General features: G+C 36.0%; 1 protein-coding gene across 2 annotated transcripts in view; it reads left to right on the top strand.

The window, feature by feature from the left end:
* Window positions 1-15795, top strand: part of LHFPL2 (LHFPL tetraspan subfamily member 2) — a 119983-nt gene that overhangs the window by 61464 nt on the left and 42724 nt on the right. The window lies entirely within an intron of this gene.

Raw genomic sequence — 15795 nt, 5'->3', positions numbered from 1 at the left:
AACTTTAAAGTAACAGTTCCACCTGTACTTTTTGAAGTGGTAACTTCAAAAATTATATATTGAAAAATATTAATATGATAATTTTTGAAGGTAACTTCAAGAATTATAATATTAAAATAATGATGCCTGAATTGGCTTTTCAGAATAATGTAAATTTATATGTTTAGCAATTATAGAATGAGATAGCATTCTAGAATAGATCATTATAGAATATCACTCTAGAAACCTGAAGTAAGTTAATAAATTACTTACCGAATTCGGCTTACAAGACAAATTTTTTTTCTTTAAACTGTAGTCTTTGTTTGTAGTTTTTAACTCCACCTCTGCAAACTGTGGTATCCTTTGTAAAGTTAAATTATTTTCCTGATCCCTTATGCTTATTGCTGATTCTTTGCATTGTGTGTGCCAAATATGTATCATTTTGACTAGAGAACAGTACAAGAAGGATCTAAGAAAGAATTTTAAAAATTTAAAATACTTTAAAAAGTGAGTTTTGTATTCTTTTTATAAATATATTATTTGCACTTCCCTGTCTGTAGGTGTAGGCTGTCAGAGACAGCCTTATAAACACACAGATAAAATCAGTGTTACTTGTACTTAATAATTATATAATAGAAAAGAATCATAGAATCATTAAGATTGGAAAAGACCTCCAGGATCATTGAGTCTAACCTTTGACCAAACACCACCATACCAGCTAAGGACATGAAGCACCACATGCAGTTGTTTCATGAACATTTCCAGGGATGGTGATTACCACATCCCTGTGGAACCCGTTCCAATGCTTAACCACCTTTTAAGTAAAAAAATCCTTCCTGATATCCAACCTGAACCTTCCCTTGGTGCAGTTTGAAGGCATTTCCTCTTGTCCTGTCTCTGGCTGCCTGGAGAAAGAGACCAATGGAAGAAGAGCAAAATAATACTTCCAAAAACCAACTGCATTTTCTTACCAAGAGATGGTTATTTGGAATAATGTAATGTTTCTAGTTCTCTGGTTTCCATGGCAGAGCCAACTTACGTGAAATATTTCATATTTAAGGGATTTTGTTTGATTTCAGTGCTGTTGGCAGCAAATGTTTAGAACCCATATATTTCGTTCCATGTGCTTATGTGCTGTTTACTTTGATGACCAATGCAGTGAGAAGCCTTTGCCTTGATTTTTTTGGTTTTTCTTTTTTTGCTGTAATGGTCTCTGAAAAGTATGTTTACTCTTCCTTTCAAAAATTAGCATTTAGTAACAACTTAGAATGCATCTCAGTTTAGAATATTTGCATTCATGTAGGTCTATATTTATTATGTCCTCTTTATTTCTGCTAGCATTTAGCTAGAAAAACTAGATAAGTGAATTTAAAGTTTTTCAGTTAGTTCTGGATAATTCTTTTTTGCCTACATTTTAATTTGCCCCTTGCTGCCATCCTCCACTGCCTGACAATTACTAGGACTAAACTGTTGTATCCATGTAATCATTAGTGCACAGATGGAATGAAAGCATTATAGACAGTTCATAAATCTATATTCAACAAAAAATACAGATATTCTTTTCTCCAAGTTTGATGCTGTTTAAGAACAAGATGCTTAAGAATTGAAGAGACTCTTATTAAATTCTTTTGAATTGCTTTTTGGATAGTGTTACAGATAATATAACTTACTTTATAATAATGTGCCTCAGACCAGCTAAGGGGGGAGTCCTATGACACTTAACATAACCAAAACACAGCATGTGCATTAATAACCAAACTTAAAAAACAACTTGAGCAACTGTTAGCAGCAGCAGGTGGGAAACCAGTGTACTGGGTTAAGTGTAGTGGTGATGATAAAACTGCACAACTGATAAGATTAACTGTGAGGATCTAATATGTTTAAATGAAAATTGAAATGATAACTTTTCCTTCATAACAAAATATGTAAATAATGTTGTCTCTCTTGTGAACACAGCAAAATCAAGTTGTCTGCATTTTATTCAAAGGCATGGCATAATTTGTCTTGGGGAAACATTTGAAAATAGTTAAGCACTTATTTGCATAAAAATCTTCCATTGTAGCAAAATAATTAATAAGATTGTAACTGGAAGCAATAAAAAAACAACTAAGATAAAACTCTAAAGGAGTAAATTACCTTCTGCTAATCTCTTAATAAAATCTTCAGTATTTTGCTTACTCTTTAGAGCATTCATATAGCACACTTGTGTGTGCTCCTTTTGTTTAAATAAAAGTATGATAGAAGCTTATTAATGCCTTTTCTAATAAACATAATGGTTAGACTCTGAAATTGTATTAGGCAAGAAAGCACCAGTTATTTTTGTTTTCCATATGAGGCAAAAAGTGATTGCTTAGTGCAGAGGTGCTAAGATCCTTCCAGGACCTCACATCATGGCTGATGGTAATCCACACTCCAGTGAGATGACTCAGCACAAGTAGATTTTTCTGCGTGCTGAGTCTAGTTTAGACAGTGTGCAAAACTTTAGATAAGATAACAATAAACAAAAAGCTAAAGACCAAAAAAGTCCTATGTGTCTCTTTTGCCTAACACAAAACTATCACAAAACAGTTTCCCCCATCCGGTGAACCCCCTGTAGAACCCAACAACAAAAAACAAACACCTATAATCTAAAAGTACTAATTCCAAATTTCACCTCACTTCCATTTAATAGGAACAAAAATAAAATTGGAATTCTTTTTTCCATTTTCTTTAATTTTGTCTGTCATTAGAGGGAATAAAGGACATGTTACTGAGTCAGAAAAATATTATGTTTTCAAGTTTTTCGGAAGGCACTATCAACTTTCAGGTGGAGTAAACTACATTGAACTAATAATTTGCTTATGGATTAGCAAATGCAATGGTTCATTTTCGTGTTATTATTAATGGAACCTAGTGTGGTTTGTGACATGGAGATGCCGTACCACAAGCAGTGAGTAAATAGCAATTGCTGCCACAGGAAGAGGTGTGATGTAGTGCATAGAGCTGCCTGTCCCAACTCCTGCACTTGACTTCTGCCTCTGTTATTAACCAGCTAAGTGATATTAGGAAAGGTAATGAATTTCTTACTTCTCTTGTCGACTTAGATTGCAAAACCTTTTGTCCACATATTGAGCCTCTGTCCTTGTCACTGTGCTTTGCTGTCCTGTGGAGTCCTTCATTTGCTATAGTATTACAGTTTTTCCTCTCAGTTTCCCATTAGCTCTCAGAAACTCACTGTATTATGTGGAATCCTGAAAACACTTGAATATTTCTTCTACAAGAAGAAAACTAGTAATGTTTTCCAGAGCATGGTTTAATATTGCATCTGGTCTTGTGCAACTCAGGCTGATGCCAAAAGGGATACTTCAGCCTGTTCTTTCCCTCTCTTGCATCAGCTCCCAGTCCCAAGGTGAGTTCAAGGTAAGCAGCTGATTCAGAAAAAAAAACCCTAACTGCCAGTGAAGAAAAACTAAATCAGGAACCTATGCTAGCCTAGCTTGTCCTGTGGATGAGAAATTATTAGATGCAACAAAAGGGACAAAGACACAATAAGCAGCTGGAAGTAGGTGGGAAGAGTGATGCTGTTTCTTTCAGCAACAGGTAATAAATATACCAAATGAGACATAGCATGGAAACCTAGGCTTATTAAGAGCTGCATTTCACAACCATATTTTGAACTCAACAGAATAGTGTCTTATAATGGTTGTGACAGCCCAGCTACAGTTCTGATGATATTAGCTGCTGGTACTGGGTATATTTTTTTCTAATACAACTTTTTAATTGTTTTTTTTTCCCTAAAGTAACAGTTATCTTTTTATCTGCATTACAATTTCAAGGCATATTTCTGATGCCTAAATATAACCTTTCATTTTATTTTAATTTAAACTGAAGTCAATTTAACCCTGCAAATTGGGTGACAGGAGCTGCTCTTGATGTGATAGTTTCTACAGACCTTATATTCATAATTTCCCCTTTAAACTCCATCAAGAAACTTGATTCATCCTTGAAAATTATTTGTGTAATTGGAGTTGACTCTTTAAGGGGCATTTTTCACTCATTGCCCTTTCTCTCAAAAATGTACGCAACAGTTTAAATTGGTTTCTTTGATCTTGCTTTCTTTGTGAGCCTCATGTACTAAGATTTTGTCCCGAAGGACCTGTCTTCCCCACTCACCATAAGTTTCCATGAAACAAAAAAAGGGATGAACAGGACTGAGGAAGAGAGACATGAAATATTAATATGATTTTGGAAAATGTACTGACTAACTTTAAGTGAGGAGCCTTTACACATGCTTGTGAGGACATGGATGTTTCCTGTCAGTTGCATTCATGGGCGAGGTTGCTGAGTGAATTCAGCTAAGCAGGAGGAACAACAGTTCAGCAGGAGAAAAAGCAAGTGTGCCTCTGAGAATGCTGCAGCCCAACCGGGACCCTGGCTCTCAAGCATCTGTGAAACGGACCTAGCCAATGATGTTGCTGAAATTTCACATCTGTTATTTCTTACTGCCCACTTCTTTGGCAATGGCCAGTCTTCATTTTTTCCATTATAGGCAGCTGCTGGAACTAAACGGAGCTTAAGCTTATTTTCAGATGTGCTAAACAGACTACATTTTACCATTATTCCTTCCCCCCCCACCCTCTTTCTTCTACCACATACTGCAGCTTACTGACTTGTTTCCAAAGTACAGGATCTGTGAGTTGAATGCTCAACATGTGTCTGGAGATAAGCAGATGTGTTATCCTTGTGCATGCAAATAATTATTTTAAAAACGGCCATCATGATGTCAGGGAAAAAAAATATTCTTGAAGAGAAACTGTCAGTGAAATCTATATAAATTGTGACAGAACTCACCAACAGTTTCATTGAAACCTGCTTTCAACCCTGGATGACTAACTTTATGAAGAAAGTAAGTGCAGATAGCTCAGTGGTGGTGCCAAGTACTTTATTACCAACTAGAACTGAGCTGCTTGAAATAATGAATTCCTTTTGCATTTCTTGAGGCTATTTTACCATTTTTCTTCAATGTCCCCTAGAGGAATTCTCTTACATCCTTCTGGCCTTTCTTGCTTTAAACTATTGGAGCTGTTGAATTACTTCCCAAAGCAATTAAATGGAAGAAGATATTACAGCCTCTGAGCAAGCTGGAAAATAACCTGTTGACGGCTGTTCAAATTTGTGCGTCTAAAATGGCATAATTGGAGCGTAAGAATATATTTTTCCCCAATAACTTATGGAGGCAGACCATGGAAAAAGCATTCAATGATTGTTATAAACAGCCTGATGAGCAAAGATTGCTGGCTGAACTTGTTACGAATACCAGGAAACCACCAGAATTCCTTCACTGATTTTTAAATCAGCATGAGATCATGGATGTGAGTTAATTGAGGACATAATACTAATGTATGTAGTAAGGTATCCCTGACAGTTGAGTGCTGTGGTCTGATCATACTGCTGCAGTTTTGCATAGGGGTAATGCTTCCCTCAGAGCACTAGTCACAGATCCCTGCCAGGTAGTGCAGAAGGACTTGAGGCAAGGGCTATATCACAGCGAGAGAACATTACCAACTTTCAGTGCCATATAATGGATGGGAGGAATGGATGGGAGGAGGTGAGGCAACATACCAGACCCAGAGGTGGGTCAATCTTATGCTATATACTAATATCCTAAAATACTTCAATATGCCCATGAAAAATGCATTTAAAATAAGTATTTTATTGTTTCTAAATATTAAATGTTATAGTTTAAAAGCCTGATAAAATTCTATATTGATGTAATTAAAAAAAAACCCGCTGTACCAAATGTAGGCTGATTATTTTCTTTGGATTTGTGCTTTTTATATCTCTCTTTAAATCTGTTTTTTCCCTAAAGCAAAATAGTTTTGTCTACTTGTAGAAGGTTGCCATAGTCCTTTCCACATTGTTTTCTAATCCACTTCTTATAGAAATCATGCAGGAAGATAAATATTTTCCTGAAGATTCTTTTGGGGGTAAAATTTAATGCAGTAGACAGTGAAAAAAAAATATAATCTCTAAAGATTTATGGATTTTATTAAATGAGGGAGAAATCTTTCCCTGTAGATATTTTTTTTTCATGTATTGGAAGAGTTGAATCTGAGAAGAACAAAAAGAAATTCTATATTAGGGAGGTTGAAAACATCCATTGAAATCCAACTAGTTTTCCAGATTGTGCTGAGCATATTTCTCTCATGAAATTGGCTACTATTGCTCATATTTCTTCCTGAAACTGTATGATAATAAAATACTCTTGCATGGGCATATGTAAAGACATTATATTTAGTGCAATTAAAGCATTTTTTTAGGTCTGCCTCCCCAGCATTCTCATGTATAGTTGTTATCAAGTTCTTTTTATTTGTTGCTGTATTTTTTTTAATGATTGTTTTCCTGGCAGCTGGAGCAACTCTACCTCAGAGTTAATACTAGCATACTAAGACTGTGTCATGTAGAGGGGATGCTGCTTTGTCTGCATGTTAAGTAATCTAAGTGAATCAAAAGAAAGTGCACCAGATGCCATGACTCTCACTTGGGAAGCCATTATCCCATTTATTTTTATTTCTTTTAATCACTAATGTATGTTATAGTTCCTTCTTATTAAAGGAAATGCATGGACAATAATAGCACACTAATCTGTGCTGCATTTCAGCAAGTTATTTCAAAAATTCATCACTTCTGTTTTAGGATGGTGCTCAACTAACAGTGATGAGATAGGAATTAGGATTAGCTGTGCAAAATCATATTTTTTAGCATGTTGTGTGACAGTCTGAAAGACTGCTTATGTTCTTTTTTCCAAATGCATCTGGAGGCACAGCTCAAAACATTAAACCTAAGGAAAGCCTATCAGAAGTTTTGTGTGTTTAAAGGTATTTGAGTATCCTTAGAAGTAATCTGGTTATGTTGGCACACTTTTAATAATTTTACCTATTAAAGCATCAGATATCTTTACATAACCTGAGCAACCTTATAATGTTCCCTGAGTTCAATTCAAAATGACCAAATTATTATATGTTTGAAGTGTATTGCAATAATCAGAGAAAATAAATTGTTTCTTGGCTGAAGTTGTGGAATGTAGTAGTTGTCTGTAGTTGTCATGATCTAAGGAAGCACCCATAAAGTAGGGGGGGAAAGGGTTTTCAGATACATAGATCTTCTATAATACTCTGGAAAATATACACATGGAAATAATACACATGGAAAAGCGAGAAGTTTCTGCATTCACTTCTGAGTATCAAGTCTCAACTCCTCTGTTAAAAGCATTTCTGTTTTTAAAAGTTGACTTTGTAGAGTTTCACAAAGATTGATGAAAATTAGAGAAGCAGATTAAGAAAGGGATGAATAGCAAGCAAAAGAGTTTAAAAAATGAAAGCCAGTGGCTAGAGAGCAAGGACACAAAGGCTGAAAGCTTAATTCCCTGTCTCCCACAAAATAAATAACAGTTGTTCTTCCTACACCCCAAGATGGGAGCTAGTAAACTTTCAGGTGTCCAAGTGTGAGGTGTCTAAAATGTTAGACTGTTGAAGGAGCTTCTGAGGAACTTCTGAGGGTTATGATGTCACCTCAATTCGGTGTTGTGCTCAGCTGCTTTGGGGCTTAATTCTAGGGCGGAAAGTATAGCAGAGAGCACAGAGCAAATACACTTCTGAGAGGGGTTTTGTTAAATCATTTTAAAACTAGACTGTAGAAAGGGCAAGAAATAAGCTTTATTACTCCGGTACACTGCCATAAAACCACAGGGCTTACTTGCTTTCTCAGAGTGTAAGATGTTTGTGCTTAGACATCTGCAAAACTTACTACAGAGTTTTCATTCCTTTTCTTCTGTAGGCTAATGATACTGAGTATCATTAGCAGCTCCTGCTCTGCAAGCCTTTATTCACATTGCTTAGATGTATGAAAATTCCTTTTGAGGGTGACAATCTGCTGTGAGTACACAGAGATGTACTTAAATGTCTGGAAAAGGGACCAGGGCTGATACTGAGCTGGCTATTACTTAGTTCCATTTTCACTTCTTCTTACGGGAAAAAAAGTTATTTCTACTTGAAATACACTAAAGTGTTTTGCATAAGTAAAGAGCTCAGTTTCTTCAGCTGTTGCATTACATCCCTTTTGAAAAAATATTTTGAATCTAAACAAGGATTTTGGTTCCATTCTTTTCCTTCTTATTACAGGCTAACCAAAAATTGTCAGCTTCATAATAGATCTTGCAAAAATTCTGTTTACTCTTTGAATGAGTTCTTCAATCCATCTTTGCCATGGATATAGACATCCCTTTTGCTAACTTAGTTGTGTTTGATGACTAGAGAAATAGGGCAACCTTGGTCCCCATTTGTGACTGCTGTTGTGACAGAGCAGCTAATCAGTACGTTGAGCTCAGCCCACTTGCTGAGGCCATCAGCTTCATCTGAGGCTTGTTCTTTTTCTCACAGTTTAGTAAACGAATTTTGGTGAGAGCCCTTGGTAAGATGCAGTCCATTTGTTCTGCTAACAGCCCAGATGCGGATATATAAAATCCCCTTTCCCTGTTGCTCCTTGCAACAACAGGTTTAATTGTTATGGGCTCGTAGGAACCAATTAGATTAACAGATGTTAAAGGGAGCCAGTTTCAGGTCTTGGTGGGAAGCAGTAATTTGAGAAGCCTTGTGTAAGGGCTTGCTAACACCTAGGTGATGAGTGTCTGGGTTTGAGGCTTTGGGTGCCATGAAAATTGCATCACTTTTCTCCTGTTTGCTGAGGCCAGATGGGAATGTTTTTAAGAATAGCAGCCAGAGCACATTCTTACTTATTTTAGCAAATGACAGCATGTTCTAGAAGCTCATAGTTGATTTTGTTGCAAATTTCCCATAATGCATTAAGCTCTGTTGAACCCTTATGTTCATGCTTGCTTGAATATGTCTTGTGGAGAGAGTTTATTTTGGGGTCTTTTTGGTTTTCCATATTAAATGGCAAATTAGTTTATATATGAAATATTGTAACAGTTTGATGTGACAGAGATCTGTTAGTTCATCTGCTTTATCCATTGTGGAATCAGAATTGCTTCCTGCTGGGTGCAACCTGAGAGAAAGTTTTACGTGTTGGAAATGAGGGCAGGAGAAGTTTTTTTCTTGTTCCTGTTACTGCCTTAAGTTGTTTTGGTCAGTACTGCAATAGCAGAATCTGCTCTCAGCAATGGTTCAGATTTACAGATGTTTATGTGGATATTGAAAGGCAATTTGTTTATGGCTTTTAAAAACTTAGTAAGAGTTTCAAGGCTTTTCAGAGGAGATGAATTTTAAAATATAAACTATGTCTTCACTTGTTTTCTCAGTCACCTTCTGATTTTTAAAGTGTTGATTCTTACATGTCCACTTGTACCTTGAATAACATTTGAATCATTTTGAAATCATAGAACAGAATAACAGTTTTTAGCAACCAAGGCCCAGGCAGTGTTGTTTACTTACTGACCATTAATTTTATTTGGTTGGTAGAGGAAAAAATAACCCAACCATAAGATTTAACTTCATCTATGTCCCTGCAGTTCTGGGCTTGTTCCATCTTATACATGGGTGGAATGGCATACCATTGCTATCAAAAGCTGTCCAATAAATACTTCTTATTCTCTGTGAGGAAAAAAAATGAAACTTCTTTCAGTTTCTGAAATTTTTACACAGCAAAGGAGACACGTTGGAATTCATGTATGTGGATCTTGTTGAGCATTCACTCAAAAATTACCATTAGCAGATAGCACTTTTGTAACTGTGTCTTGGTTTTGTATCACCAAAATTTGATACAAAATAGTCTGGCATGTGACCAAGGGTGTCGCCTGCATGCTCAGTGTCTTGATGCATATATGTAAACTGACAGATTCCTCTCTTTCTCACCGCAGTAATGAAATTATAAAATGTAATTATGGGCACCATGGTTGAGGCTCCTAAATGTGTGACTCAAGGAAAACACTAGATAAGACTCATGATAAAATCACAAGAGCTAGAAATCATTTGTGCTCACTTGGTTTCGATAGGTATCGGCTATAGTTGCACATTTCTTTACAGGATCATGCTTGTAAGTTCAGCTAGCAGCATATTTTTGTGGTAATATCCATGCTAATAAAAAAGAAATTAATAACACTGGGAACTGTGCAGTGGTATTTTGAGGATGGAACTTTGTTTTCTGTGCCAGCTGATGAAATAATAAGTATTGATTTAAGTAATTATACCCAGTGCTTCACAAAGGGACTATATAAGTTTGACTTAATATTTGCAAAACATAATATATTAAATAATGTGACACAGAACTTTACAGTGTGATTCATTGGAAGCTAATGTAATATAAAACATAATGTATTTAGTAACAGGATCATGTTCCAAAATAGGTCCATAGAGCTGGATTTTCGATATTCCTATGAATATTTACAATCTTATCCAACAGAAACAGGAGTCAGAATAGCAGACTCTTGGGTGAAGAGAAAGTGAGACCATTTTCCACTTGAATTTAATCTATAGATCAGTTCTATATTCTCGGCTGTTTGTGTATGTTAGTCCCATTTACTAACTGGCAAAGAGTGCAATGATGCAGTGTCTGTTGTATGGGTCCAGCAATGTGCAGCATGCCTAAATCAGTGAGAATTATATGAAATTATGTATTTTGTCAGGTTTTCCAACCAGGGTGGCCTAATCCACCCAATTTTTTTACACATTTTTAAAATGTTGACGATGTTAAAACTTGGAATAGTCAACACAACTGTGTAAGAGTTGTTATATGATCCACCTGAATTTAATCCTTGAATTGAGAAACAGCTGTGGCTTTTTCAAGAGCTATTCATGTGCTGTTTGTGTGCATGCAATTACGTTTGAACAAGAAAGGGTGTATCTGTGTCTGTAGTGACACAGGTGCAGTTCTGCCCAGTGTTCTCTGAAGGTATGTGTAAAACTCCAGTTGGCTTCAGTGAGAGCTACTACACCTTTAGTAGTGAAGTATATGTTGAAACACACCTCATGCTAAAACAGTCCTCTAGAACTTCACAGAATTTGGCACGTTATTTGAAAAATCCTGCAAAAGGTTTTTCCTAGAACACTATTAAGTAGCTTTATTTCTTCTACCTCATTATATTTGAGACTTTTTTTTCACTTTGGGAGTCCATAAATCACAGGGTTAAAAGAGGCTCAGAGAGAAATGTTGCAGATAATAGCCACGGATATTTCAGAAGTCTGAGAAGAGGAGAGCAAGAGATAGAGAACAGTATATAAAACACTTGACCTTTTGTCATTATGCTAATTATTTTTGGAACAAAAGCAGTGTTCATCTTTGGGACATGAGTATATTAAGATGAAAAATCCATTGAATCTTTTGTAAATGGCTTATATTCTCCTGCTTTTTAATTTATAAATAGTCTGCAACTCACAGCTTAATTTGTTTAAATTCTTTGATTTGAGGATCAAGAAAAAGATCTAATCAGACTGAATTCTGTCTCTTAGGGCATTAACAGTCTGATATTTCTATGACACAGTCTAGAACAAAGTCTGTTGAGTAAAACTTGTATCATTTGATATAAGTTTCTTATAACAAAATAGATGGTTTTGCCATGGAAAAGGTTTTTTAAAAGTGATGGAATGAAGTGGTTTGCTGATGTGTGATGAAGTACATGCTGCAGTAAGGAATATATTATTTTAATAAATGAATGGACAAGTCTTTGTGATCTTATTATTCTGATCAGCTCTTGATAAGGATCTAGACAGAGTTTTCCAGTTGCTAAAGCATTTTGCTGACTTGTGCATGATGGCTAACACAATAAGGGTTGACAGCAGCTATACTGATTACATACTGGCTTTATATTTTTTATAAAATAAGAGGCATTGCCCCAAATAATTATTACTACCTTTGATTTTTAAGTGTTAGCATTGATGTTACTTATTACTGGATAGTAGTTATATCTGTTAGTTATAGCTGAACAGAATTACCTCCTTGCTCCTTTTGAAAGGTAAATTGAACTGTGCCCCTTTGTTTCAAGGCAGAGCTCAGCTTTTGGTACAGAGCAATTCTTGGTAGGTGAATTGTCCTTTCTAAAGAAAAGGCTAAGGGGAGCTGTAGTTTTGCAGAAGGAGAAAAGAAAATCTTGAGATGCTAAATCACACAGACATTTGGTAAGTTGTGTGCCTTATATTAGTGAATCAAGAGCAGATTCCAGTCCTTTCTTTGGTAAGTGGAAAGCTTTCCTACAGCTATATTCAGAGAAAAGCATTCCATACTGCTTAACTTCTGCTGCTTTTCAGCCATTGTAGGAATACACTCCAGAGTTTGCAGTGTTGTAGAAACTATAAATTATGTAGCTTCTGTCACTGCAGTATTCTACCACAGTATTTTGTTTACCCATAACTGCCACCTTTGAAATGCAGAGTTGCTTCATACAGTTCTTCGTTGTTCTAAGGTGACATTTACATTTTATAAAAATAATTAGTATTCAAGCAATGATTTTAGGTCTGAAAGACAACTTGTAATTCTTTATCTAAAGAGAGGGTGCTACTGTACCTTTAGTGAGAGCAACCATTTTGGTTGTGGTGTTGTATGACTGAAGAGGGGACAGTGAAGTTTGATCTGTAAGTTATAAGACGTTCTTCCTGAAAGTGAGGGATAGTTTTGGTTTTTTTTTTCTTATCCCAGGGTTAATAAGAAAACACTAGTTCTTTACAGAGTCTGATGTTCTCAGATTCAAAGTCTTACTGCTATACTCCTCACATTTTCAAGATGACTTTTAGCTCAGAAAGGGAAAGAAAATAGAGATGCAGAGCAGATGGGAGGCTGATAGATAAGCTCCTATAGCAGCAGTTTGCGTGTTGGTCAATGACAAGTATATACTATGCTTGTTTGGAAAAGGATATTGAGCCAAGACTCTTTTGAATGTGCTTTTATCAAATCTCTTTCTAACTTAGTGTTCTCCAGAATAGTTTGCAATTGTTTCAACTTGTCATTTACCAGCTGATGCTGCCTGATAACAAGCTGATGAAGAATTTTCTGTGAACTTTTTTAAAACCTGAGACTTTATGATGTCAGTATTTTTCACAAGTCTGTATTACAGACTTTGACAAGAATGGAATTGTTAGCACAAACTAGAGAGACTAGTTTTCTCTGAAACAGCAAACAAAGCTGGACACAGTTCATCCAGAAGTCCTGAGTTCTGTCCTTGTTCACTCACACTAGGTTAAGATTTTGAAAGTCTTATCTATGTTTGATGTAATTAACTCTTGTGTTGAAGGAGAGTTCGAATGATTTCCCCACATGGACTATGTCTTTTAGCTGTAGTGCATTAGTGTTTCTTTGTTTGTTTTGCTTTGTTTTACATACTTTTTGGTAGGGTGTTGGTTTGGGGGCATTTTTTTTTCTCCCAGTGCAGAATGAAAATAATTTCCAGGAAGGGACAATAACTGTCTAACAGAAAAAAAATGCATATTAAAATTGCTAAAAATCACTAAAATACTTTGAAAAAAACTTCTTGCTATGTTGGTTAGAAAACTGGGTCATCTGCATGTTTCATTACTGTGGTTTGATTTATATTGTCTAATTGCAGCTAGATTTTTTGGGACTTTAGAAAAGTTCATTCCATTAGGAAAAGCGGTAGTTCTTTGTTTAAAGAAAAATTTCTGGCAGGAGGTAAGAAAGTCTGTAAATACACACATCTCTTTTGTATGTGTACATCTTTGCAAAGTTTTCACTGAAATATAAGTGCCCATTTTATCATAATCAGAGGCTGTTGTAGGCTGCTGGCTGAAAACAGTTTGAGTCCTTTAATAAGATGCAGCGTACACTGAAGCTGGATTCCTCAGACAGTCTCTTTTGTTTGGTTTTATTTTAATTTTTTTTAAAAAAAGAGTGGCTGCACATTAATTCTTCAATAGGAGTGGGAAAATATTTGATAAATTTGATAAAGGGACTTGGCAGGGATTCATTTTATAACAAAACATGGCTTGAAAGTTTGGAGCAGTGAATCATATCTTGCTTTCTCTTTTTTGTTTAAATAACTTATTTGGAAAACAAGCCAGATGAGTTTGCTTGAGGGCAGTGTAGGATAGGGTGGACAGAAAAATTTTGTCCAAGTTTATGCTGGTGTGAATTTTCATTGGATTTTAGTGTGTTGAGCTTGTATTTCATTTATGCTGTCAGACTTTATGGATAATGTCTCCTCAGAGGTGATGGGCATCAATGTCAGGCCAAACCCTAGCTTCTATTTTGGTGTGCTGATAACATATGAACAGCATGTTGAAGAGGCAATGCAGTGGCTTGACCAGTGCTGCTGAGCATCAAGGACTGTCTCTGGTACATGAAAGTGGTGATGTATGATCTGGGATCTTCTGCAGCACTTTTATTTCATATGCTGTTGTTGTGCATATTTATGTTAGGCGAGCAAATCTGTTTTGTGGTGTACAGTTCCTCTGCAGAAATCAGAAGTAAAATTGTGAGAAGGGAGAAATTTTTAGATCATCTTATTTCTGTAAACTTCCTGGTTGATTTTATTAATTTTGGAGGAGACATCTGGAAATCCTGGCTCCAAATATGTTAAAACTCAGCAGGCAGCTATTAGTAAACATACAGAGGAACATCTGCAGCAGCTGCAGCATGACTTTCTGTGCCTCTCCTCAAGACCTAGCTTCAATGACAACTTCTCTTACAATCTATCTATTTAAGACTTTGATGTAGAAGTGAAGAGAAGCAGATGTAAGATGTGATCCCTCTGAGTTACTAGTGGGTATTATAAAACAACAGAGATGCAAGTGGCTTAGCAGCTGTTTCCAGTTAGCCATGAGTTCTTGTGTAACTTGGTGGTGATGCTTTAAGCCAGGGATGGAAGAGTATGGATTTCTCTTCCACTAATGCAATGTAAATATTTGCACAGGAGAAAAACAATTACGCAGAGCATTATTCAGTAAGGTTGCGAGTCCCAAACATAGAATCATAGTGATTATCTTTGTTAAAAAAAAAAACAGAAACTTTTGTAAGGCTAGATGATTACATATGCTACATTTGCTATCTTCATGATCATTTTCAGGCCATTAATATCTTTATATTCCAGTATTTCATTCACTTGAATGCTTTCTATTTTCAGCATGCATTCTCCCATCTTCACATAAGGCACAACATGTTTCCTCAATTTGTCTTGTTTACTTCATTAGTTTGTCATCATTTTCCTCTGTTCTTCCAATGCCAGCCAAAATGGAGACATTTGGACATTTGCTTCTTTTATTTGTAGTTAAATATTATGAATCTCAACTGTGGCAGGGAAGAACAACCAACAGGATGGGCAGGCTGAGTGACAGGGTGAGCTTCTGCAGCTGCTCCAGTCTGACAGCATTCATGCAGCGAATTTTGCAAAAGGTCAGGTCTGCCAGTAGCAGCAGAGCTTTTGTTTGGAGGATAAGGTAGATGATTTCAAAGAGCTGACACCTTTGGGTAGAGATTGAGGAAGTTTATTGCTGATTTTGTAGAAGTTAATGCAGGATCTCTTTGAAAGAGGAGATAGAACAGTGGAAGTTTGTTTCCTCCTAGAGATGTGTGGATAATGGGACAGATGGGTATCTGTGACACAAAGCGTTAAGACCGTGGACTGGTAACACATGAAATTCTTGCTTTGTCTAGCTACCATTGTGGTTCAGTGGTCCATTTTATGATTCCTTTTTTCTTTGCCAAATGTTATATTAACTTTATAGAAAGAAGCTAGATGGAAATTGAGAAGTCTGAATTAAAATGGCAATGAAACAGAATGGGAAAATCAACTGAATCCACACCTAGGAAGTTTGATTTTTATTTCATTTTTCGCAAGGACAGCTACCAACAGAATGAATTAATGTTGAGCTTAAAGGT

The sequence above is a fragment of the Agelaius tricolor genome, unplaced genomic scaffold, assembly GCF_023055355.1.
Source record: "Agelaius tricolor isolate 1412-34295 unplaced genomic scaffold, bAgeTri1.0.p SCAF_4, whole genome shotgun sequence".
NCBI classification, from domain to species: domain Eukaryota; kingdom Metazoa; phylum Chordata; class Aves; order Passeriformes; family Icteridae; genus Agelaius; species Agelaius tricolor.
This window is presented reverse-complemented; position numbering and strand designations above follow the sequence as displayed.